Genomic DNA, 27411 nt, shown 5'->3' with positions numbered 1-27411 from the left:
AGGCTGAGGTCAAAGGATTGGTACTTAGGCAATGTTGGTTTTGTTTCACACAGCATACTTTTAACATTGCAACTGTTTCCTATTGCTTAAAAATTTAGACTTAGTTTTTTTATTTGTGACTAATTCCTATTAGTTCTTAATTGAAATATGGTGAGTTCTCTTGCCCCAAAGAAAACAGGGTGAGTTCTCTTTTCCCAAAGAAAAGAGGTGATTTGCTCACTCTGACCCATTTGAGTGCTCCAAGTGACTGGAGACTTTGCAGACGTATCTGAGTCATTACCCATGATGTGACACAGTCTCATAGGGACCTTACCACTGGAAGAACATTTTTAAGGGATGACTCTTCTGTTCCTCCAGATGGGTATGAGGAACTGACCCACAACTCCCCATAATATGAGCACTCTGCTGTCACTTGGCACTTAGAGGCAGTCCAAGACACATATGCAAGTGATTTATGACACTTGGGTAAAACCTAGAGGAGTGACACTCATAAGCAGCACACTTTTTACCCACACATATTCCTGACTTTGGCCACTTTTGAAAAGCTCCTAGATTATAAAAAAAATCAAGCTTCAAAATTCAAGCAGTCTTTTACAAAACAACCACCATTAGAAACACCAGCTAGATTTATGTATGACACTTATGGGACAACTCCTTGTAAATATCTAGAAGAGTGGACTCACCTAACCCAGAATAGTCATAGGCAACAATGACCAGAATTATGATCTTTTGAAATGATTAACAATTTATTTACTTGCACAACTGGAAAAAGATAGTTTGAATAGGAGAGTTACTTCTAATGGCACTTAAAAACTTGTAAAAGAAATCTTGAGAGAAAAAAAATTACATTCAAGGCATAAGTAAAAGGATATTTGAAAGTATTTAAAAATATTTTCAAGACTTTTTTCTTATTGCCTTCAACTGCTCCTTCTCCTTCTATCCTTGTGATCTGAACTCATTCCTTTCTGCTTGCTCCTTTGGCTCCCATATATATCTTAGGCAGATTTTTTTTTCCCTTTGGAATTCCACAATGCACACATTTTCTTCTTTTAGAGAGAAGAAAATGCATTTAAATTTGGAATAAAGTAAACAAATGAAAAAACTATAGAATGAGAATAACACTACTGAGATTACAAAAATACAGATCCAACAAATTGTTTTCTAAACCAGAGGTAATGAATGGAATTGATGATTTATTGACTGTTTATCAGACAATACCCTTTAAATGCCCTGCACTCCTTTGGAGATGTAAATCTTTTAATGTATTTGAAATGCTAACATCCAGGGAATTAACTAAGCCGCATTCCATTTGAAATAAGATCTGAAACAAGTTAAAATATGTCAAATGCTCAAAAGACCTGCTTTGGATGTCCTGCAGGATTAAAAACAACAACAGCAGCAACAACAAACGGGCAGATCACTTGAGGTCAGGAGTTTGAGACCAGCCTGGCCAATATGGTGAAACCCCATCTCTATTAAAAACAGAAAAGTTAGCCAGGCATTGTGGCGTGCACCTGTAATCCCAGCTACTGGGGAGGCTGAGGCAGGAAAATCGCTTGAACCCGGGAGGCAGAGGTTGCAGTGAGCTGAGATTGTGCTACAGCACTCCAGCCTGGGCGACAGAGTGAGACTCTGTATTAAAACAAACAAACAAACAATAAAAACCTATATTATTTGTAACCCAATCTGTGTAGAGTCAGGTGTTAACTTTTTGTCCATTGTCACTGCCATGTGTATTTGCTGAGCTATTCTTTATTTTTTGTTGCAATTATGTTATCTGTTAATTATAAAGGCTGAGCATGGTGGCACATGCCTGTAATCCTAGCACTTTGGGATGTCAAGGCAGGCAGATCACTTCAAGTCAGGAATTTGAGACCAGCCTGGCCAGCGTGGTGAAACCCTATATCTACTAAAAATACAAAAATTAGCCAGGCGTGGTGGCGGGTGCCCATGGTCCCAGCTGCTCAGGAGGCTGAGGCGGGAGAATTGCTTGGACCTGGGAGGCGGAGGTTACAGTGAGCAGAGATCACACCACTGCACTCCAGTCTGGACAGCAGAGTGAAACTGTCTCAAAAATAAATAAGTAAATAAGGATAAAATGAGATAAGTCTTGCCCTGTTGCCCAGATGGGAGTGCAGTGGCACAATCAAGGCTCACTGAAGCTTCAACCTCCCAGGCTCAAGCGATCCTCCCATCTCAGCCTCTTGGGTGACTGGGACTGTGGGCGCACACCAACACCCCCTGCTAACTTATTTTTTGTGGAGACAGAGGTCTCACTATGTTACCCAGGCTGGGAATTTGTTCTTGAAGAAGCAGGGTAGATGGTGAGAGTATCCTTGTTCATGGCATAGAGGGGACTGGGTTGAGACAGGAATGCTGAGGCACCATCCCTTTCCATCCATTCCTCCCTTAATTCTCATCAGAGCTCCCAAGTGGGACGAGACGGTGTCTTCTGCGCAGCTGGACTTCAACCTGCAGGCTCTTCTGGAACAGCTCAGCCAGGATGAGTTGAGCAAGTTCAAGTCTCTGATCAGGACCGTATCCCTGGGAAATGAGTTACAAAAGATTCCCCTAGACATAGGTAGACAAGGCTGATGGGAAGCAACTGGAAGAAATCCTCACTAGCCATTGCCACAGCTACTGGATGGAGATGGAGACCATCCAGGTCTTTGAAAAAATGCACCAAGCAGATCTGTCTGAGAAAGTAAAGGATGAACTCAGAGAAGCCGCTTTGAAATCAAACCTGCATCATTAGGGAAAACACGGAAAGAAGAGCCAAAACCTGTAGACCTGAAAGAAATGCCGGAACGTTTCGAAGCAGAAGCACTAGAGTTTTTAGAAACAAAGGAAGATGACACCAGCCTGAGAGAAGCTAAACAAGCATTGAAAGGAGAAAAGCCAGGTAAAGAGGATAGGTACAGAAGTATATTGAAAACAAAGTTCCGGGAAATGTGGAAAACCTGGCCTGGAGACAGCAAAGTGGTCCGTATTGTGGCTCAGAGATACAAGATGCTGATCCCGTTCAGCAACTCCAGGGTGCTTCCTGCGCCCTGCCCACACACGTGTGCTGCATGGTTCTGCGGGCCTTGGGAAAACCACGCTGGCCAAGAAATTAATGCTGGACTGGACAGAGGACAACCTCAGCCAGAAATTCAGATAGGCTTTCTACCTCACCTGCAAGGAGCTCGTCTGCCTGGGCCCATGCAGTTTTGCAGAGCTGGTCTTCAGGGACTGGCCTGAATTGCAGGATGACATTCCAAACATCCTAGCCCAAGCACAGAAAATCCTGTTCGTGGTCGAAGGCTTTGATGAGCTGGGAGTCCCACCTGGGGCGCTGATCCAGGACATCTGCGGGGACTGGGAGAAGCAGAAGCCGGTGCCGGTCTTCCTGGGGAAGTTGCTGAAGAGGAAGATGTTATCCAAGGCCGCCCTGCTGGTCACCACGTGGCCTGGGAGCCCTGAGAGACCTCCGGCTCCTGGTAAGGGTGGAGGGGTTCCTGGAGGAGGACAGGAGGGCATATTTCCTGAGACACTTTAGAGACGAGGACCAAGCCATGCATGCCTTTGAGCTGACGAGAAGAAACGCGGTCCTGTTCCAGCCTGTCTCGGTGCCCACGGTGTGCTGGATCATGTGCACGAGTCTGAAGCTGCAGAGGTAGGAGGGGAAGACCACCCCCCCAACTCGCCCCACCCGCACGGGGCTGTTCCTGCACTTCCTTGCCGCGGTTCCGCAGTGCACACAGCTCTGCGGCGCGCTGCGGGCGCTGAGCCTCCTGGCTGCTGAGGGCAAATGGGCGCAGATGTCCGTGTTCCGTGGAGAGGACTTGGCAAGGCTCGGGATGCAGGAGTCCGACATCGGCCCGTCCCTGGACAGAGGCATCCTCCGCCAGGACAGAGTCTCTAAAGGCTGCGACTCCTCCATCCACCTCAGCTTCCAGCAGTTTTTCACTGCGCTGTTCTGCACCCTGGAGAAGGAGGAGGAGGAGGACAAGGACGGCCACGCCTGAGACATTGGGGACGTGCAGAAGCTGCTTTCCAGAGAAGAAAGACTCAAGAACCCCAACCTGATCCAAGCAGGACACTTCTTATTCGGCTTCGCCAACGAGAAGAGAGCCAAGGATTTGGAGACCACTTTTGGCTGCCTGATGTCACCGGAGATCAAACAGGAATTACTGTGATGAGACATAAATTGTGAAAAGGATGAACACTCAACAATGACGAACCTGAAGGAGCTGTTGTGCTGTCTGTACGAGTCTCAGGAGGAGGAGCTGGTGAAGGGGTTGAGGGCGCCGTTCAAAGAAATATCCCTGCACTTAAATGCAGTAGACATTATGCTGTTTTCATTCTGCCTCAAGCATTGTCGAAACTTGCAGAAAATGCCACTGCAGGTAATAAAGGCAAAGCTCTCGGAGAATGTCACTGTGTCTGAATCAGATGCTGAAGTTGAGAGATCCCAGGATGATCAACACATGCTTCCTTTCTGGACCGACCTTTGTTCCATATTTGGCTCAAATAAGGATCTGATCGTTGTAGAAATCAATAATAGCTTTCTTAGTGCCTCACTAGTAAGAATCCTGTGTGAACAAATAGCATCTGACACCTGTCGTCTCTGGAGAGTGGTGTTCAAAAACATTTCCCCAGCTGATGCTTATCGGAACCTCTTCCTAGCTCTTTGAGGTCACAAAACTGTAACATATCTGGCCCTTCAAGGCAATGACCAGAATGATGTGCTTCCTGCATTGTGTGAGGTCTTCAGACACTCAAAATGTAACCTGCAATATCTCCGGTTGGTGTCTTGTTCTGCCACCACTAAGCAATGGGCTGAACGCTCCTTGGCCCTTGAAGTCAACCAGTTCCTGACATGTGTAAACCTCTCCCACAATGAGCTCTTGGATGAGGGTGCCAATTTGCTGTACACAACTTTGAGACACCCAAAATGCTTCCTGCAGAGGCTGTTGTTGGAAAACTGTCACTTTACAGAAGCCAATTGCAAGAACTTTGCTGCTGTTTTGGTTGTCAGCCAGGAGCTGACACACCTGTTCTTGGCCAAGAACACCCCCTTGGGGATACAGGGGTGACATTTCTGTGTAAGGGCTTGAGTTACCCCGAGTGTAAACTCCAGACCCTGGTGCTATGGGACTGCAATATAACTGCAATAGCTGCTGTTATCTCGCAGTGGTTCTTCAAGAAAAATCAAGCCTAACGTGCTTGGATCTGGGACTGAATCACATAGGAGTTACCGGAGTGAAGCTCCTATGTGAGGCTTTGAAGAAACCACTGTGTAACTTGAGATGTCTGTGATTGTGGTGGTGTTCTATCCCTCCATTCAGTTGTGAGGACCTCTGCTCTGTGCTCAGCTGCAACCAGAGCCTCGTCACTCTGGACCTGAGCCAGATCCCTTGGAGTCTAGTGGAATCTTTGCTGTTTGAAACCTTAACACATCCAAATTGCACCCTGAAGACACTCAGGTTGAAAATAGATGACTTTAATGATGAACTTGATAAGCTGCTGGAAGAAATAGAAGAAAACAACCCACAACTGCCTGTTGATACTGATAAACATGATCCCTGCTGGGGTGGGGAGGGGGAAGCTTCCTTCTCATTACTTCATTATCTGAATCCACCTAGAGTCATTCATTCTCAATGAAGTCATGGATTTTCCAGGTGTTGATGAACCACCTGTGGCTCCTCCCCTCCCCCACCCCCACTTCTCAGGGATAATGAGTTGATTGCCGGGCTAGATGTTTTAACCATGGTTCTGCCTCTGTTTTACCTAGAATGTGCGCATGTCCTTAACCTTGTTATGTATGAAATATATGTATCATGGGTATATTGAGAGAAATAAAGGTGAGAGCATTCACAAAAAAAAAAAAAAAAAACTCCATCTTTTGGCAAGAATTCCAGACTTTCATTGCCAACACCCAGATTCCATTTCCGGTCAGAAAACCAATCCCATTTGTATAATTTTTGACCTTTTGGGGTACTCATTTGTTATTGATTATTTTCCCTTCCATTGATCCTTTTTGATTTCCTGTCTTTTTTCATCTATGGGGCATATGGAGAGTTTGGACCTTCATACTTGAGTGCTCACTGAGAAGCATAGGTGCTAGAAAATATGACCAGATGGAAATGTGAGTTGTAATCCACTTAGAGCTCGTGAAACTTCCCTTTTTTGAGCTATCTTATCAGTGGTTCTGAGTCTTGTGAAGGCTGCTTTGCACTTCTTTGGAGTGTGAAAGGAAAATAAATTTTGAAGCCCCAAACTCACTAAGCCAAAGGAAAACGTCAAGCAGGGAACTGGGTCATGCAAACATGCCTCCCACTTTTGTTCCTAGATGAGATGGATACAAAGATGAAAAGCTACATACTTCCTTCACATTTTGCCCACAAGGACATTTTTTTGTGAGCCCCAAGATCTTTACTGTAAAGCATTTCTGTTAAAGTTCACCATGGCAATGTAAATTGATAACTTATCTTCACAGGTATGGAGGACATAGGACAGAACTAAAAGTCATCCCTCTACCCACCTAAGACAAACACATATCTGATTGTTTTCTCTGTTCTATTGTCTATGTTATCTTATGTCAAAAGGCAGATTCACTGAGCCAGACAAATATATAAATGACTATTTTCCCATCCTACCTTTTCACATGAAAATTGTGTGTTTCTCAAATATTGCACCCTTTCTCCTTTAAATTTGAAGCCCTCATAATCATCTTGGAAGACAGGCATACACCAGTGTTCCAGGCATACATACTTAACTTTGGCAAATAAACTTCTTAAAATAATGGAGGTTTGCCTCTGTCATTGTCTTTGATTGATGTCTGGTAACCACAGAGGGATCCTGAGTGAAGGTTGCCAAGACCTGAAGCAGCTCTCCTATTGAGGCAGGAGAATAGGGGCTGGAGACAGGGAACCTAAGGACTTCCCAGAACTAAATCAGATGGAAAAACCCCAACTTTCTAAGACCAAGTAAATAACTTTGTAGCTCTACTTCAGCTATGGCAGAAAACATCCGCTTCATTTGCATTGGGTCTACATCAAGTATACAACTTTATAACCTCACTTTATCCTCTTAGTTTGTATAGGGTGTACACCAAGTAAATAACTTTGAAACTTCACTGCAGCCTCTTCATTTACGTAGGGTGTGTACCAAGTAACAAATGGGAAACCTCTAGGGGATATTTAAACCCCAGAAAATTCTGTAATTGGGTCCTTGAGCTGCTTGCTCAGGCCACTCCCATCCTGTAAAGTGTTCTTTGGTTTTCAATAAATTTCTGCTTCTGTTTCTTCATTTTTTCCTAGTTTTGTTTGTGCATTTTGTCCAATTCTTTGTTCAAAGCACCAAGAACCTGGACACCCTCCACAGGTAACATATTTTGATGAGCCAGCCAGGCAGTAAGCCCAAAGTTTGGGATTCATTTTTCTCCTTTCACTTTCTCCTCCATACAGGGGAATCTCTGTCTCTCTTTTCCTTTCCAACTCAGGACCCTTGGTGGGCAGCACCTAAACACAGATGTAACTGCAGGTTTCTGACCAGGGCCATGTTCCTGTGTTGCCTGAAGGCTGAGGAGTGAATGGAGAAGTTGCTCTGCCCAGAAAGGGGAAGGACTCTTTTCTATCTTTTCTGTTTGTGGTTCCTGATCTCTACATGTGGCACAGCTCCTCCGGGTGAACCTGCATCCATTTCAGGTCATTTAAATCCTCGTTTGTTATGCTGAATTCTTCTCTTCCTCTACTTGACTAAGTGTTGCGGGAAGTCAGGGACCCCGAATGGAGGGACCGGCTGGAGCCGTGGTGGAGGAACATAAATTGTAAAGATTTCATCTTAATATGGACATTTATCTGTTCTCAAATAATACTTTTATAATTTCTTATGCCTGTCTTTACTTTAATGTCTTAATCCTGTTATCTTCATAAGCTGAGGATGTGCATCACATCAGGACCACAGTGATAATTGTGTTAACTGTACAAATTGACTGTAAAACATGTGTGTTTGAACAATATGAAATCAGCGCACCTTGAAAAAGAACAGAATAACAGCGATTTTTATGGAACGGGGAAAGACAACCATAAAGTCTGACTGCCTGCGGGGTCAGGCAAAAAGAGCCGTATTTTTCTTCTTGCAGAGAGCCTATAAATGAATGTTCAAGTAGGAAAGATATCACTAAATTCTTTTCCTAGCAAGGAATATTAATATTAATACCCTGGGAAAGGAATGCATTCCTGGGGGGAGATCTATAAACGGCCTCCCTGGGAATGTCTGTCTTGTTCAATTGAGATAAGGGCTAAGATACACCCTGGTTTCCTGCAGAGCCCTCAGGCTTACTGGGGTGGGGAAAAACTCTGCCCTGGTAAATTTGTGGTCAGACCAGTTCTCTGCTCTTGAACCTTGTTTTCTGTTGTTTTAGATGTTTATCAAGACAATACGTGTACCACAGAACATAGACCCTTATCAGTGGTTCTGCTTTTGCCCTTTGCCCTGTGATCTTTGTTAGACCCTTATCAATGGTTCTGCTTTTGACCTTTGTCCTGTTCCATAAGAAGCATGTGATCTTTGTTAAACCCTTATTAGTGGTTCTGTTTTTTTCCCTTTGAAGCATGTGATCTTTGTACCTACTCCCTGTTCTTACAAGCCTTCCCCTTTTGAAACCCTTAATATAAACCTGCTGGTCTGAGACTCAGGTGGGCATCATGGTCCTACTGATATGTGATGTCATCCCCAGCAGCCCAGCTGTAAAATTCCTCTTTGTACTGTCTCTCTTTATTTCTCAGCTGGCTGACACTTACTGAAAACAGAAAGAACCTATGTTGAAATATTGGGGGATGGTTCCCCCAATAGCTAAGAAAAAAAAAAGAAACCCACTCAGCCTCCAGTTCCTATCATTACAGTTCATGGCTATCACTGTAGTAAAACAGGAAGCATGGGAAAGCATGGCCTTATCAAAGTATAAGGATGCTAAAAGTCAGAGATTATACCCAGGAACCAAAGGAAAGCTCATAGAAAGTAATTGCCTCTGAAGGGAAAACAAAAAATGTGGTACCGGTGCCCACATAAGGTCAGAGATTTCTGACACTTTAAGACTGGACCCCAAAAGGGGATGCCCCTGGGGGATCCAACTCCAGACCTTCACCTCTCCAAAGGGGATGCCCTAGGTAGAGGTTCTGAGGTCCAGTACTAAGCCCTTTCTAAAATTTTCTCTCACAGATCACAATGGCAACTTTGGTGATGCTGTTTGGCACCAATATTGTTTGGAATCTGGAGTTTGCTGTTGAGTGGAAAAGTGGGATGAAGTTGCATGTATCTAGGCTTTTGTGCTGCTCTTCTAAGCAAAGGATTGGCCCCCGTGTTCTTTAGAGTCTGAGGAGGTTTGGCCTTTAAAATTGAAACTGCCGTGAAGACTGCTTTACCCAAAACTTTGGTTCACAGCCTTTATTGGATTATCTATTGGGGCAAACAAAGTAAAAGCAGTGAGTTTGTCTTACTATCTCATGGCTAGAGTTACAAGGTAAAAGTTATTAGATCTTCATTTCTGTGTGCGTATACATGTCTAGATGTGTTTATTTGTGTGTATACTTATTGTTATATATTGTGTCTACCAAATTGGCTTATAAGTAAAAGAGAGCTCATAAATCAAATAAGTCCAAGCAATTTTCAAGTTCATGTGACTTAAGTATAACTTTACTAAATGAACTGGTTTTAAAATTATTGATAATTATTGGTTAAATTAAAATAGAAATGCCTTCAGAAATGACAGCATAAATTTTTTTCTGTATTTTATATTGGTCTTTGCCAGATATTTTGAGGTGTTAGGGTTTAGCATAAAAGTTTATAAAACTATAAATCTAGCCAAAACAAAATGATCTTGGTTTGCAAGCCTTCATTTTTTTTTTTTTTTTTTTGGACAAATGAGAGTAATTTAATGTTTTTAGCTAAATCTTCTGAGTTATTGGCAAAAATGCCTATGAATTTAACTTTGAGGCTCTTAGTTAGGTTTAGGTGAGCATCTGATGTTCATTGGCTATTCATAACATGGTTAACAAGAAAGTAACTTTAAATGATAGTGTCTAATATCTCAGTTTACAGAAATAATCTAGATAAACTGTTCAAATTAAAATAATTGAGTATGGTGAATGGGATAAAAGTTTTAGGTAAGCTTTTTCTGTAAATCAAAATCTTAAAATTATTTTTGATGCTCATTTATTATCTGGATAATTTCCAATTAAGAAAGGGCTCTGACATGAGGAACAATGCTTCTAAAATTGTAAAATTGTTCTTATATATAAATGCTCATATCTAATACTTCAGGATTTATTGCTTTTTAGGGTTTCACTAAAGTTTTAGGTTACTAATGATAAGATACCATCTCACACCAGTTAGAATGGCAATCATCAAAAAGTCAGGAAACAACAGGTGCTGGAGAGGATGTGGAGAAATAGGAACACTTTTACACTGTTGGTGGGATTGTAAACTAGTTCAACCATTATGGAAAACAGTATGGCGATTCCTCAAGGATCTAGAACTACAAGTACCATATGACCCAGCCATCCCATTTCTGGGTATATACCCAAAGGATTACAAATCATGATGCTATAAAGACACATGCACACGTATGTTTATTGCGGCACTATTCACAATAGCAAAGACTTGGAATCAACCCAAATGTCCATCAGTGACAGACTGGATTAAGAAAATGTGGCACATATACACCATGGAATACTATGCAGCCATAAAGAAGGATGAGTTTGTGTCCTTTGTAGGGACATGGATGAAGCTGGAAACCATCATTCTCAGCAAACTATCACAAGAACAGAAAATCAAACACCGCATGTTCTCACTCATAGGTGGGAACTGAACAATGAGATCACTTGGACTTGGGAAGGGGAACATCAGACACCGGGGCCTATCATGGGGAGGGGGGAGGGGGAGGGGGAGGGATTGCATTGGGAGTTATACCTGATGTAAATGACGAGTTGATGGGTGCTGACGAGTTGATGGTTGCAGCACACCAACATGGCCCAAGTATACATATGTAACAAACCTGCACGTTATGCACATGTACCTTAGAACTTAAAGTATAATAATAAGAAAAAAAAGAATTCTAGTTAACACATAATTCTGTATGCAAAACGTGCCATAAAGAGTTGTGTTATTAGTGAGAAAAAGAATATTTTTTCTAATTCAGAAATTATCTAAAAGTTTGTTCAAATTACAGATTTGAAAAGGTTATTTATGAAACAATGTAGTAAGGAACCAGTAAGAGAGAAAGATGTGAAAAAAGTTTAGATAGTAAAATATTCTTAAAATCTGATATAGTTGGAGATATTTGGCTAATTAACATTTTCATAGTTGTAGCTTTTAGTCTTGATTAAAGTCAAATAAAAATATTGTAAAGAAATGTATCAGCAGTTTTTTAATATAGTTAAGCATAAAGCCTGATATAATGTGGAGTCAAATTTCACATACATACTTGTATTCTTTCACACTGTGTTCACTGCTTTTTTGTTGTTGTTTTGTTTTGTTTTTCTTTTGTTTTGTTTTTGAGATGGAGTCTTGCTCTGTCACCCATGCTGGAGTGCAGTGAAGCAATCTCAGCTCACTGCAAACTCTGCCTCCCAGGTTCACACCATTCTCTTGGCTCAGCCTCCCCAGCAACTGGGACTACAGGCACACGCCACCATGTCTGGCTATTATTTTTGTATTTTTAGTAGAGATGGGGTTTCACCATGTTAGCCAGGATGGTCTCGATCTCCTGACCTCGTGATCTGCCTGCCAAAGTGCTGGGATTACAGGCGTGAGCCAATGCGCCCAGCTTATGTTCACTGTTTTGCACAGATATTGATAACCCTGGAGTACTTATTGGTCACATGCCTAGAGTGAATTTCTTGATTTCACAGGATGTATGGTGATATTGGTTGACTTAAGAATATTGAATTGTAGGCCGGGCGCGGTGGCTCAAGCCTGTAATCCCAGCACTTTGGGAGGCCGAGACGGGCGGATCACAAGGTCAGGAGATCGAGACCATCCTGGCTAACATGGTGAAACCCCGTCTCTACTAAAAATACAAAAAACTAGCCGGGCGAGGTGGCGGGCGCCTGTAGTCCCAGCTACTCGGGAGGCTGAGGCAGGAGAATGGTGTAAACCCGGGAGGCGGAGCTTGCAGTGAGCTGAGATCTGGCCACTGCACTCCAGCCTGGGCGACAGAGCGAGACGCCGTCTCAAAAAAAAAAAAAAAAAGAATATTGAATTGTGTATCAGGAATAAAATACTCATTATGTGGGTTTGAGGATCCTTGGGTAACAGTGTAAGCCCCAGGGTAGATTGAGTAAAAAAAAAAAAAAAAAATTAGGATTGGTTTCCTGTTTATTTGTTTTTGCTTCTAACTTTTATTTGTTTGCTGCTTATTCTCCTCTGGGTTTTGCTTGTGTATCCATATATATATAAAACAATGGATTTTTTGTTTTGTTTTGTTTTTTATTTCTAGTGGAAGTCTTCTGTTTGGTTCTGTGAATAGTTATTTTATTTCTTATGCATTTCTAGCAAGTCGCCATTCCTTCCATTTATCTGGAATTCCTAGGCTACCTTTGTCATGCCTGCAGGAATTGGAGCACGTCAGCTTTTTAACCTTAAAGTAACTCGTTAGATACTAGGCTCCCTGATACTTTAAGTGTATTGAGTATATTTTCACAAAGAGAATTTGAGTCATATTTCTCTCTCTGTGCTTAATTTCTCCAAAATTTTAGTACTTGTGAATGTTCTTAATACATGGCAATGTGTTTGTTGGCATAGTGTCAAGCAGGATCATTAGGGGTGCTCAAGGAAGGACAACCCAGAAACCTGACATGCTGGCAAAGAGATAAGAATTTCTTACCAGTTGGACTTCTGGCCTCTCTCTGTCTCTGTGCAAACTGGTTGAATGAATGGTAAAAATTACTGTTTCATCTCGTATGTAAAATTTTGATTAATGTGAAAAGAAATTCTGAGGCTAGTCTTAAGCTGCAGCAAATTTGGTATATTTTGTGCTATAAATTTGTCTTTCTGTGTTGTTCTGTCACAAAGAGGAGTACCTTAGGAAAGAATATGGTCTTAGGACCCCATAAGCTCACTGCTCAATATGACCCAGCAGGCTAGTCAGTAACAAACTTTGCTGCAGGTCACTGAAACAAAAATATCTGGATGAGGTCTCCATCTTGTTTTGTGTTCCCAGGAGGTTGACCTTGTAACCATGTGGCAGTACTTTCTCTTAGTCTCTGCCATCCAGAAGAAGAATTCTGGGGTTCATGTCATAGTTAGCTCTAAAAATTGTCTTCAGTAGTTGGAAGCCTTTACAAGCTTATAATGAACTACTCTAGACTCCTTCTCTGAGGGACAGTGGAAAATGCCCAGGGTTGTGGCTCAGAAGCTGGGGCTTTGTCATTTTACAGTGGTGGCCCAGGTTCAATCCTGGCTTCGGGAATGAGTCCTTTCTGGTCACAGATGTGTGACTTTTACCGTTTGTTGTTTCTCTTTCCCTCCATGAACTGTCTTGAAATTGTCTTTCTCTGAGCACCTTGGACATTACCTTAGGTAATATTCAAAAGACAGAAATATTGGCCACTTAGTGTGGCTAAAGTTGGGTAATAAGAGACTTAAAAGAGTGTTTTTTTTTTTTTTTTTTTTTTTTTTTGAGTGCTATGGTTAAAGTCAGCTTAATTAAAAGTGGATATCCAAGCTACAGGTATATTTGAAAAAAGTTTTTTCCCTTCTTGAATCTTGTTTTTTTGGGAAATTTTTTTTCTCAGTCAACTGAATTACTTTCTTTCATTTTATCTTGTCACTCTTAATGCACACATTTGAGGCCCTAAGATAACTTCTGGTAGCCTGGGACTCCTTGAGAAAAACAGATGAGGTGCCATAAGACCCCATTTTGGAAAAACCTCTGTTTTTTCTGTTTTCCTCATGAAACCCTAGTAATTAAAAGTGGATAGATCCCTCTCAAAATCTAAGGCTCTGTTCTGTTATGCATTGTGTTATCACATGATTTTGAGTTTGTTGGGGAGTATCCGAAATTACTTCTCATTATGAGAGAGCTTTGCTGTGTAATAATTACGTAGGAAATACACTTTTGAGGATGGCTAATGGCAGTTATCTGGGTGATACTCAGCTCTTTGCACATTTGGATTAGAGAAGCATGCTCTTGACCACCTAGAAGTTATGGAAATTTCTCCACTCCCCTCTGAGAGATAAGACTCCCAGGGGAGATGGCTGATTGCTTCTTTTTATGATCCAGTGTCTGGTATAAAATTGGGACCCTTAATTTTGGGGATCTGTATTTTACATCCAGCTGTGCCTGCTTATTAAACCCTAGAAACTACATGTTTTCCTAGCCCTGTTTTTTGAAGGGCTCTACCCTGAGGCCAGTAATCCAATTAAAAAACAGGCAAATGAAAAATCTTACAATTGTTAGATCTCCTGTCTATGTAGTTATATATGTGTTTTGTGTGTAATGTTTATATAAAAGAGCTCTAAGTAATTGGCTTAAAGAAAAGTAAGCACTTAGATCAAAATTTTGAAAGAAAAATAAAAGCTGTAATGCCTTTTAGTTCACATGACTTTAGTAATCTTTGGGAATTAAAAACAGTTTTAAAGCTTATTGGTAAAATAAAGACATTTGATCGAAAGTAGGTTGGTCGAATATTAAGTTTGCTAAATGCTTTAAGGTCACATAAACTGCTTCTTTGGGCTTTTAAAAATTGTTTGACTTGCCTGCTTTACAGGTACATAAGGACTGGAGACATGTGAACTTGGTCATGCCCCTAGCTATGATGGAAATAGCCAGAACTTATAGGCACCTCGTACATATTTAATGACTTACCAGGTTTTTCACCAAAATTAAAAGATAATGAAAGATTTTTCTTTGCCTTTTGAATAAACTACCAAAAAAAAAAGTGGGGGTAGGGTGGGGGGAAGATAAGAGACAGATTTTTTGGAAAACTAAGATTTCCTTCTATCAGTTAGTAAACGTTTTTGCCTTTTAAAATTTTTGAGTCATCATTTTGGCTAAATGAATGGCTTATTATAATATGAAATTCTATTTCATAATATCAAGTGTTTTAAACGTTTAATATATTTGATAGTCTTCCCAAAATCAAATTTCAGCTTTGAAATTGTCTTTTCTGACCTCTAACATTGAGATGCTATAGAGGTCCCCTGAAGCATGAAAAAGGAGGTAAACAAGATTATTTGACATGTTTAGTTATGTGGAAACATTGTTAAAATAAAAAATAATGTTTAATCTTCTTCAGGTTATATTTTTGTGAATGATATTAATATTGAATACCAATAAAATACTTTGTCAGGTTTTCATTTAAATCAACTGATACTAAAATTTTTGGATATATAATCTGAATAAACTCCTTGTTCTAAGTCAAATTACTTATGCTAACTCATTAGTTATCAGTGCTATGTACCTAAATTGGAGAAACCACTAGTATTCAAGAGGACATAAGTCTAATGTTAAGCATGGACTCATGGGGAATCAGGATGGCATCTTTGTCTTTTCTGAGTCTTAAAAGCTTTTGTTATTAAAGGTAACGCATTCCATTATTCACCATGGAAGAGATAAAATGATCCCAATTAAATATATTTTGGTGTGCTTACTGATGAATTCCTAAAACAGTTTATAATCAATGTGTAGCTTGTCAAATCCATATTTCTGGGTAGACGATCAAAGCTTTGGGTACATTTGACTACCTGATGGGCCATTTGAACATCTCAATTTTCATTTTCACTGCATGTTTTCTGGTTGTATAAAAGCTTTCTCATGCAAGAGCTTTCATACACAAGTGAGAACCTGACCAAAAAGGGAGAATTTTTTTAAACAAAAATATGGGAGGACATTGTTTTGGACTGAGCTCATGTGCTAGGCCCCAACAGATCAAACCGAACTGAAATAGAGTCGCTCATGCTAAGACATTAAGGAAACACGTATATCCCAGAACAGACCAGGATTTTTCTCCTGCAAATCTCTATAAGAAACATTCCTGACAGCATACGTATCCACCCTCTGAAGTTCCCCTTAAATATTTTAACCAAATTCATTTCCTCTCGCCTAGAGACCATCAAGCTTCAGATGATCATGTGACGAGAGTTACAGCCAGTTCCAAGTAAAGATATCACCCTTGGTTATCAAGAAGCTACCCTATCTTCACTAGAAAGATCAGGACAAGAGTTCCATGATCCCCAATAGGTAAAGACTATGCTCCAAGCCAGCATGAAGCAGTTCCAGAAGAAAGACCACTGGTCCCTCTGCCTCCCATAATTGTAGGCATCACGTCTTTCCAGGGAGAAGATGAGGCAGAGATTAGGGTCTCAAAGCAGGGAACCTAAGGACTTCCTAGAACTAAATCAAATGGAAAACCCCCAACTTTATAAGACCAAGTATATAACTTTGTGACTCTACTTCAGATATGAAAGGAAACATCCTCTTCATTTGCATAGGATGTGCATCAAGTAAATAACTTTGTAACCTTACTTCATCCTTGTCATTTTCATAGAGCGTACACAAAGTGAATAACTTTGTAAATTCACTTCAGCCTCTTCATTTACATAGAGAATGCATCAAATAACCAGTGGGAAACCTTTAGAGGATATTTAAACTCCCTAAAGTTCTGTAACTGGACCCTTATGGCACTTGTTCAGGCTCACTCCCACTCTGTGGAGTGTGCTTTCATTTTCAATAAATCTCTGCTTTTTTTTTTGCCTCATTCTTTCCTTGCTTTGTTTGTGTGCTTTGTTTAATTCTTTGTTCAAAACAGCAAGAAGCTGAACGTCCTCCATCAGTAACATTATTGGTGCTTGATACTGGCTTTGGGCTCTTTATAGCTCAAAATGATAAAACAATTTGCTGAGGTCTGGGACCTCCTTTCTCACAAGATCCCTGAACTTTTGACATTTTTTAGTTTGGGGATTGAGGTTTAATTTTCTGCCAAAAAAAAAAATATGTTTTCCTGAGAGTTTCTGCTTGCTTCTGTTGATGAAAATAGTTAAACTCTGTAAAATATTTAAAGATATTATTTCTGAACCATATATGAGTGACCATGACCCTCAGGAGGTCCTGGAAACATGTGCCTAATGTGGTCAAATACATGAAAAAAAAAAAAAAACACTTCGATTTAGTCCAGAAATGTGGGACACCTCAAAATGGAAGGAGGGGTGCTTCCAGGTTATAGGTAGATTTAAAAGTTTTCTGGCTGACAACTCTTTGAGTTTATCCAAATACCTGGGATCAACAGAAAAAAAAATTCTGGGTTGTTATAAGTGATTGTGGAGACCACAGTTTTATCATGTAGATAAAGCCTCTAGGTAGCATTTTAAAAAGGAGCTGAAAAGGGGACAGAGTGAGAAGGTAATATTCCCCTGAAGTCTAGCCATCTCTGGCCAAATTCTTCTCCGAAGTTATGCCATTAAGCTGTCCCTCTGAAGTCAAGCTGCTTCTCTCTGATGTCCAGCCATAGTCTCTGATGTCCAGCTGCTTCTCATTTCTCTGCTGGCTGATCCTGAGGTTTTTATAAGCAGAAAATGGGAGGTGAGGTGGGCCATGCATGGTTTTGGAAAAGGCAACATTCAAGCAGAAAAACAGGCATGTTAAGTTTTCACTTTAGGCCCTGGTTTCAGGCTATTCAGCTTAAACGTTGGGCCCTTGACAGGGATCTGTTCTTTTCTGCCCAGAATTTCTCTGCCTCCTGTTCATATCACTGATACACTGTGCCAGGTAGCTGTGACATGGGTGGACCAACAGGTTCAGGGAGTAATGGCTGGAAAAACTAGGTCTGCAAGTGGCACACTTTGGGCCCAACACACTCCCTCACTTGGTCAAATCTGAAAGAGAACTCTAAATTACGGAGAACTAGGCCTCTAAGTTGGCTAAAACCCCTGCATCTCGGGAATGTAAAGTTCTACCCTTCGAAACTCTGGTAAGACATATGCAAAATACTTCTGGTGAATTGTCATGTAAATATTTAATTAAGTAGATGATTATAACCAAAGCAGATCCTAAGTTACAATGGCGTAGATGAGGATTTTTTTGAGATGCCCGGTTAAATGTACCTGAGAATTAGAATGGAAAATGCTGACACAAAAGCTAAACAAACAAAATGTGAGAGCTGCTTTCAATGGTACCTAGAGAGTAGCAAAAAACAGGGGAGAAAGACCACCTCATCATCAAGGAGGCCAACAAACAACTTAGAAATGCTAACCAATAACTCTCAATTGTTTTATCTCTTTCAAATAAATCTTCATAATTTCCTTTTTTCTAATTTAATTTTTTTTAAGTTCCAGGATACATGTGCAGGATTTGCATGTTTGTTACATAGGTAAATTTGTGTCATGGTGATTTGGTGCACCTATCAACCCATCACCTAGATATTAAACACAGCATGCATTAGCTATTTATTCTGATGTTCTGCCTTCCCCACCCTCCCAGCAGGTGCTAGTGTGTGTCATTCCCTTCCCTGTGTCCATGTGTTCCCAATGTTCAGCTCCCACTTATAAGTGAGAACATGCAATGTTTGGTTTTCTGCTCCTGTGTTAGTTTGCTGAAGATAATGGATTCCAGCTCCATGCATGTTTCTGCAAAGGATATGATCCTGTTCCTTTTTATGGCTGCACAATATTCCATAGTATTCCATAGTATTCCATGGTGTATATATGAATGGGAGTTAATTCATGATTTGGCTCTCTGCTTGTCTAATTGTTGGTGGGTAGGAATACTTGTAATTTTTGCACATTGATTTTGATCTTGAGACTTTGCTGAAGGCGCTTATTAGTTTAAGAAGCTTTTGGGCTGAGTTTATGGGACTTTCTAGATATAGGATTAGGTCATCTGCATCTGCATATGTAAGACATTTTTTTACCCATCTATTGGTGGGCATTTGTGTTGATTCCATGTCTTTGCTATTGTGAATAGTGTTGCAATGAACATACATGTGCATGTATTTTCCCAATAGAATGATTTATATTCCTTTGGGTATATATCCAGTAATAGGATTGCTGGGTTAAATGGTATTTCTGGTTTTAGGTCTTTAAGAAAGCACCACACTATCTGCCACACTGGCTGAATTAATTTACATTCCCACCAACGGGGTAAAAGCATTTCTATATCTCCACAGCCTTACCAGCATCTGTTGTTTTTTTGACTTTTTAACAATGGCCATTCTGTCTGGCATGAGATGGTATCTCATCATGGTTTTGATTTGCATTTCTCTAATGATCAGTGGGGTTGAGCTTTATGTAATATGTTTCTTGGATGCATAAATGTGTTGTTTTGAGAAGGGTCTGTTCGTAACCTTTGCCTCCTCTTTAATGGGGTTGTGTTTTTCTGGTAAATTTGTTTAGATTTCTTGTAGACTCTGAATATTAGACCCTTGCCAGATGGATAGATTGCAAAAATTTTCTCCTATTCTGTAGGCTTTCTTTTTGCTCTGATGATAGTTCCTTTTGCTGTGCAGAAACTCTTTAGTTTAATTAGATCCCATTTGTCAGTTTTTGCTTTTGTTGCAATTGTTTTTGACATTTTTGTCATAAAATATGTGACTGTACCTATGTCCTGAATGGTATTGCCTAGATTTTCTTCTAGGGTTTTTATAGTTTTGGTTTATAAATTTAAATCTTTGATTCATCTTGAGTAAATTTTTGTATAAGATGTGAGGAAGGGGTCCAGTTTCAGTTTTCTGCATATGGGTAACCAGTTTTCCAAGCCCTATTTATTAACTAGGAAATCATTTTCTCGTTGTTTGTTTCTGTCAGGTTTGTTGAAGCTCAGACGGTTGTAGATGTGTGGTCTTGTTTCTGAGATCTCTATTCTGTTCCATTGGCCTATGTTTCTCATTTTGTACCAGTACCCTGCTGTTTTGGTTACTCTAACCTGGTAGTATAGTTTGAAGTCAAGTAGCCTGATGCCTCCAGCTTTTTTCTTTTTGCTTAAGATTGTTTTGGCTATACAGGGTCTCTTTTGGTTCCATATAAATTTTAAATTAGTTTGTTTCTGATTCTGTGAAGAATGTCAGTGGTAGTTTAATGGGATTACCATTGAATCTATAAACTTTAATTAGTTTTGGACAGTATATCCATTTTCATGATATTGATTCTTCCTATCCATGAGCATAAAATGTTTGGTTTGTGTCCTCTCTGATTTCCTTGAGTAGTGGTTTGTAGTTCTCCTTGAAGAGTTTTTTCACTTTCCTTGCTAGCTGTATTTGTATTTTATTTTCTTTGTGGCAATTCTGAATGGGACTTGATTCATTATATAGCTCTCTGCTTGTCTATTGTTGGTATACAGGTATATTTGTAATTTTTGCACATTGATTTTCTATCCTGAGACTTCGCTGAAGTTCCTTATTAGTTTAAGAAGATTTTGGGCTGAATTGATGGGATTTTCTAGATATAGGATTATGTCATCTGCAAAAAGAGACAATTTTACTTTCTTTCCTCCTATTTGAATACCATTTATTTCCTTCTCTTGCCTGAATGCCCTGACCAGAATTTCCAATACCATTTTAAATGTAAGTGGTGAGAGAAGGGATCCTTATCTTGTGCTAGTTTTCAAAGGCAATGCTTCCAGCTTTTGCACATTCAGCATGATACTGGCTGTTGGTTTGTCATAAATGGCTCTTTTTATTTTGAAATATGTTCCATCAATACTTAGTTTATTGAGAATTTTTAACATGAAGGTATGTTGAATTTTTTATCAAATGCTTTTTCTACATCTATTGATAATCATGTAATTTTAGTCTTCAGTTCTGTTTATGTAATGAATTACATTTATTTATTTGTGTATGTTGAACCAGCTTACATCCCACAGAAGAAGCCAACTGGATTGTGGTGGATAAGCTTTTTGATGTGCTGCTGGATTTGGTCTGCCTGCATTTTACTGAGGATTTTTGAATCAATGTCCATTATGCATATTGGCCTGAAGTGTCCTTTGTTTGTTATAGCTCTGCCAGGTTCTGGTATCAGGATAATGCTGACCTCATAAAATGAGTTAGGAAAGAGTCCCTCCTTTTCAGTTGTTTGAAATAGTTTTAGAGGAAATGATACCAGTTGCTCTTTGTACCTCTGGTAGAATTCAGTTGTAAATTTGTCTGGTCCTGGGCTTTGTTTCTTTTTTTTGTTTGTTTGTTTTTTGGTTTTTTGTTTTTTTTTTTTTTTTTTTTGGTTGGTAGGCTACTCATTACTGCCTCCATTTTAGAACTTGTTACTGGTCTATTCGGGGATTCAAATTCTTTCTGGTTCAGTCTTGGGGAGGGGGGTGTATTTGTCCAGGAATTTATCCATTTCTTCTAGATTTTCTAATTTATTTGCAAAGAGGTGTTTATAGTATTTTCTGATGGTTGTTTGTATTTCTGTGGGGTCTGTGGGGATATCTTTTTTATTATGTTTTATTGTGTTTATTTGAAATTTCTCAGAATTTCTTACTTCCCATTTGGTGCCCCCCACACCTCCACCTCCACTCTCACTTTACTCTGATCTTTCTGAACTTCCTTGACCAGATCCGTTTTCTCTTTCTCCTGCTTGTTCCAATCTACCATCTTTCCCTCTTTGTCTGCCACTCACTCAAGAGAAGTCAGAAGAGAGCCTATCTTCCACGACTCTACCTCCTGCTGATTCCCTGATATCCCTGGTGGCAACTTCTCATCTGGAAGATGAAGGAAACGGGGACCCTGCAAGAACATCTTATATGATTATTCTTTTTCAGGAACAACTGGTGCAGGTAAGGAAACCCCATTGATTGTCTATCAACCCTGGTCAAAGGCTGAGTTGTGGGGAATAGTTCAAGAATTTTCTGATCCCCATAAATATCCAATTGGGTTGCCTAAGAATTTGAGCTCATTACCAGAACCTATGACCTAGGTCATTCAGACCTTTAGCAACTGTTCTGCATTTTGGTCTCAGAATTAACACTAAGGAACAGATAGAAAAAGCACACCAGTCAGGCCCTATAGCTCACTTAATCCCTGAAAGCCCAGTAGTGCCACAATAACCAGCCCCCAAACATCCAGAAGACAAGCACAAAGATACATGGAAATGAGTGACTGCTCTGTTAAATATCATTCTATCATTATTCTAAAGAGTTGTGGGTTGGAATAAAATTCAGTAATGTTGCCAGAACCCAAGTGAATCAGCTTTAGTTTACTGTACACATTTTAGTAAAAGTTTGAGACAATATTGTGGGATGTCAGCTGATTGCTTTGAAAATAATAAGAATGATACATTATTAAACACAAGTTTCTTAAACAGATTAGAATACAATTTAGCTGGCCTTGTAAAATGCCATAGGTCAAACTGGGGCACAACCAGAACTAATGAAGTAGTTAACTTAGTTGACCAATTATCTCACACTATGATAAAAAAAGAAAACCAAAAGACTCTTTGAATCATGCAGTTACAGTTAAAGCAATTAACTTCTCAAACCTCTCAGCCTCAAAAATATATTAAGCCCTCTTAATCTGAGGACTCTTCCTTTTCAGTCTGTTACTACTGTACCTCAGAAGGGACTGCCTGAGACTGAAATGGAAGCAACAGCAGGAAGGTACAACTGAGGAAGACTAGGGGTGCTCTGAGAAAGTTAAAGGGTTTCATCTCTGCAAATATTCTATCCTAAAAAATTGAGAGAGATTAACATAATAATAAACCATGAGTGCTCATCTGCCTTAATTGACACAGGAGCAAATATTATAACTTTTATAAATCCTACCTTATTTAGAAACCCCATTCCTCAGAGTGATAAAAGGGTTAACATGGTTGATGTGCCTAATCAAACTATCTCATGTCTTAAATCCATATCTATAACTTATACTTTAATTGGATTTAACTTTCCCCTTGAGGGCTCTAAATGTGACACACTTAGTTGGTCCCATGTGTTTCTAATAAACTGTGGGGCCTTCATCAATGTTCGGGACTGTGATATCCTCAACATCCATAATGCCCATATCTCTTTTTCATCAAATGGTAAACATTTTTTAAGAATTCGAGACAGGAGACAAAAAATTCCAAATTAAAAACCATTCAGACAATGTACCAGGATTTAGTACTAATGATGTTAAAACACTACCTTGTGACTGGGAATATGAAATAGAGACAGAAAATAAAATATTACAAGAGAAGAGAGAACACTGGAATAAAGGGCAGAGAATGGTAAACTTTTTTATTTATTTATTTATTTATTTATTTATTTATTTATTATTATTATACTTTAAGTTATAGGGTACATGTGCATAACGTGCAGGTTTGTTACATATGTATACTTGTGCCATGTTGGTGTGCTGCACCCATCAACTCATCATTTACATCAGGTATAACACCCAATGCAATCCTTCCACCCTCACCCCTCCCCATGATAGGCCCCTGTGTGTGATGTTCCCCTTCCTGAGTCCAAGTGATCTCATTGTTCAGTTCCCACCTATGAGTGAGAACATGCGGTGTTTGGTTTTCTGTTCTTGTGATAGTTTGCTAAGAATGATGGTTTCAAGCTGCATCCATGTCCCTACAAAGGACGCAAACTCATCCTTTTTGATGGCTGCATAGTATTCCATGGTGTATATGTGCCACATTTTCTTAATCTAGTCTGTCACTGATGGACATTTGGGTTGATTCCAAGTCTTTGCTATTGTATATAGTGCCACAATAAACATACGTGTGCATGTGTCTTTAGAGCAGCATAATTTATAATCCTTTGGGTATATACCCAGTAATGGGGTGGCTGGGTCATATGGTACATCTAGTTCTAGATCCTTGAGGAATAGCCATACTGTTTTCCATAATGGTTGAACTAGTTTACAATCCCACCAACAGTGTAAAAGTGTTCCTATTTCTCCACATCCTCTCCAGCACCTGTTGTTTCCTGACTTTTTAATGATCGCCATTCTAACTGGTGTGAGAAGATATCTCATTGTGGTTTTGATTTGCATTTCTCTGATGGCCAGTGATGATGAGCATTTATTCATGTGTCTGTTGGCGGTTGTTTGTTTTTTTCTTGTAAATTTGTTTGAGTTCTTTGTAGGTTCTGGATATTAGCCCTTTGTCAGATGAGTAGATTGCCAAAATTTTCTCCCATTCTGTAGGTTGCCTGTTCACTCTGATGGTAGTTTCTTTTGCTGTGCAGAAGCTCTTTAATTTAATGAGATCCCATTTGTCAATTTTGGCTTATGCTGCCGTTGCTTTTGATGTTTTAGACATGAAGTCTTTGCCCATGCCTATGTCCTGAATGGTACTACCTAGGTTTTCCTCTAGGATTTTTATGGTATTAGGTCTAACATTTAAGTCTCTAATGCATCTTGAATTAATTTTTGTATAAGGAGTAAGGAAAGGATCCAGTTTCAGCTTTCTACTTATGGCTAGCCAATTTTCCCAGCACCATTTATTAAATAGGGAATCCTTTCCCCATTTCTTGTTTCTCTCAGGTTTGTCAAAGATCAGATGGCTGTAGATGTGTGGTATTATTTCTGAGGACTCTGTTCTGTTCCATTGGTCTATATCTCTGTTTTGGTACCAGTACCATGCTGTTTTGGTTACTGTAGCCTTGTAGTATAGTTTGAAGTCAGGTAGCGTGATGCCTCCAGCTTTGTTCTTTTGACTTAGGATTGTCTTGGAGATGCGGGCTCTTTTTTGGTTCCATATGAACTTTAAAGCAGTTTTTTCCAATTCTGTGAAGAAACTCATTGGTAGCTTGATGGGGATGGCATTGAATCTATAAATTACCTAGGGCAGTATGGCCATTTTCACGATATTGATTCTTCCTATCCATGAGCATGGTATGTTCTTCCATTTGTTTGTGTCCTCTTTGATTTCACTGAGCAGTGGTTTGTAGTTCTCCTTGAAGAGGTCCTTTACATCCCTTGTCAGTTGGATTCCTAGGTATTTTATTCTCTTTGAAGCAATTGTGAATGGAAGTTCATTCCTGATTTGGCTCTCTGTTTGTCTGTTACTGGTGTATAAGAATGCTTGTGATTTTTGCACATTAATTTTGTATCCTCAGATTTTGCTGAAGTTGCTTATCAGCTTAAGGAGATTTTGGGCTGAGACAATGGGGTTTTCTAAATATACAATCATGTCATCTGCAAACAGGGACAGTTTGACTTCTTCTTTTCCTAACTGAATACCCTTGATTTCTTTCTCTTGCCTGATTGCCCTAGCCAGAACTTCCAACACTATGTTGAATAGGAGTGGTGAGAGAGGGCATCCCTGTCTTGTGCCAGTTTTCAAAGGGAATGTTACCAGTTTTTGCCCATTCAGTATGATATTGGCTGTGGGTTTGTCATAAATAACTCTTATTATTTTGAGGTACGTTCCATCAATACCGAATTTATTGAGCGTTTTTAGCATGAAGGGCTGTTGAATTTTGTCAAAAGCCTTTTCTGCATCTATTGAGATAATCATGTGGTTCTTGTCTTTGGTTCTGTTTATATGCTGGATTATGTTTATTGATTTGCGAATGTTGAACCAGTCTTGCATCCCAGGGATGAAGCCCACTTGATCATGGTGGATAAGCTTTTTGATGTGTTGCTGAATCCGGTTTGCCAGTATTTTATTGAGGATTTTTGCATCGATGTTCATCAGGGATATTGGTCTAAAATTCTCTTTTTTTGTTGTGTCTCTGCCAGGCTTTGGTATCAGGATGATGTTGGCCTCATAAAATGAGTTAGGGAGGATTCCCTCTTTTTCTATTGATTGGAATAGTTTCAGAAGGAATGGTACCAACTCCTCCTTGTACCTCTGGTAGAATTCAGCTGTGAATCCATCTGGTCCTGGACTTTTTTTGGTTGGTAGGCTATTAATTATTGCCTCAATTTCAGAGCCTGCTATTGGTCTATTCAGGGATTCAACTTCTTCCTGGTTTAGACTTGGAAGAGTGTAAGTGTCCAGGAAATTATCCATTTCTTCTAGATTTTCCAGTTTATTTGCATAGAGGTGTTTATAATATTCTCTGATGGTAGTTTGTATTTCTGTGGGGTCGGTGGTGATATCCCCTTTTTCATTTTTAATTGCGTCGATTTGATTCTTCTCTCTTTTCTTCTGTATTAGTCTTGCTAGCGGTCTGTCATTTTTGTTGATCTTTTCAAAAAACCAACTCCTGGATTCATTGATTTTTTGGAGAGTTTGTTGTGTCTCTATCTCCTTCAGTTCTGCTCTGATCTTAGTTATTTCTAGCCTTCTGCTAGCTTTCGAATGTGTTTGCTCTTGCTTCTCTAGTTCTTTTAATTGTGCTTCTCTAGTTCTTTTAATTGTGATGTTAGAGTGTCAATTTTAGATCTTTCCTGCTTTCTCTTGTGGGCATTTAGTGCTATAAATTTCCCTCTACACACTGCTTTAAATGTGTCCCAGAGATTCTGGTATGTTGTATCTTTGTTCTCATTGGTTTCAAAGAATATCTTTATTTCTGCCTTCATTTCATTATGCACCCAGTAGTCATTCAGGAGCAGGTTGTTCAGTTTCCATGTAGTTGAGCAGTTTTGATTGAGTTTCTTAGTCCTGAGTTCTAGTTTGATTGCACTGTGGTCTGAGAGACAGTTTGTTATAATTTCTGTTCTTGTACATTTGCTGAGGAGTGCTTTACTTCCAATTACGTGGTCGATTTTGGAGTAAGTATGATGTGGTGCTGAGAAGAATGTATATTCTGTTGATTTGGGGTGGAGAGTTCTATAGATGTCTATTAGGTCTGCTTGCTGCAGAGATGAGTTCAATTCCTGGATATCTTTGTTAACTTTCTGTCTCGTTGATCTGTCTAATGTTGACAGTGGAGTGTTGAAGTCTCCCATTATTATTGTATGGGAGTCTAAGTCTCTTTGTAAGTCTCTAAGGACTTGCTTTATGAATCTGGGTGCTCCTGTATTGGGTGCATCTATATTTAGGATAGTTAGCTCTTCCTGTTGAATTGATCCCTTTACCATTATGTAATGGCCTTCTTTGTCTCTTTTGATCTTTGATGGTTTAAAGTCTGTTTTATCAGAGACTAGTATTGCAACCCCTGCTTTTTTTTGTTCTCCATTTGCTTGGTAAATCTTCCTCCATCCCTTTATTTTGAGCCTATGTATGTCTCTGAGTGTGAGATGGGTCTCCTGAATACAGCAGACTGATGGGTCTTGACTCTTTACCCAGTTTGCCAGTCTGTGTCTTTTAATTGGAGCATTTAGTCCATTTACATTTAAGGTTAAGATTGTTATGTGTGAACTTGATCCTGCCATTATGATATTAAGTGGTTATTTTGCTCGTTAGTTGATGCAGTTTCTTCCTAAGCCTCGATGGTCTTTACATTTTGGCATGTTTTTGCAATGGCTGGTACCGGTTGTTCCTTTCCATGTTTAGTGCTTCCTTCAGGGTCTCTTGTAAGGCAGGCCTAGTGGTGACAAAATCTCTAAGCATTTGCTTATCTGTAAA

General features: G+C 39.7%; 1 protein-coding gene and 1 pseudogene across 2 annotated transcripts in view; both read left to right on the top strand.

The window, feature by feature from the left end:
• Nucleotides 1-27411, top strand: part of LOC102125980 (zinc finger X-linked protein ZXDA-like) — a 237423-nt gene that overhangs the window by 152221 nt on the left and 57791 nt on the right. The gene's annotated exons all lie outside the window — the stretch shown is intronic.
• Nucleotides 1290-8860, top strand: LOC102131243 (NACHT, LRR and PYD domains-containing protein 2 pseudogene; annotated as a pseudogene).

This window comes from Macaca fascicularis, chromosome X (genome assembly GCF_037993035.2).
Source record: "Macaca fascicularis isolate 582-1 chromosome X, T2T-MFA8v1.1".
Lineage (NCBI taxonomy): Eukaryota > Metazoa > Chordata > Mammalia > Primates > Cercopithecidae > Macaca > Macaca fascicularis.
This window is presented reverse-complemented; position numbering and strand designations above follow the sequence as displayed.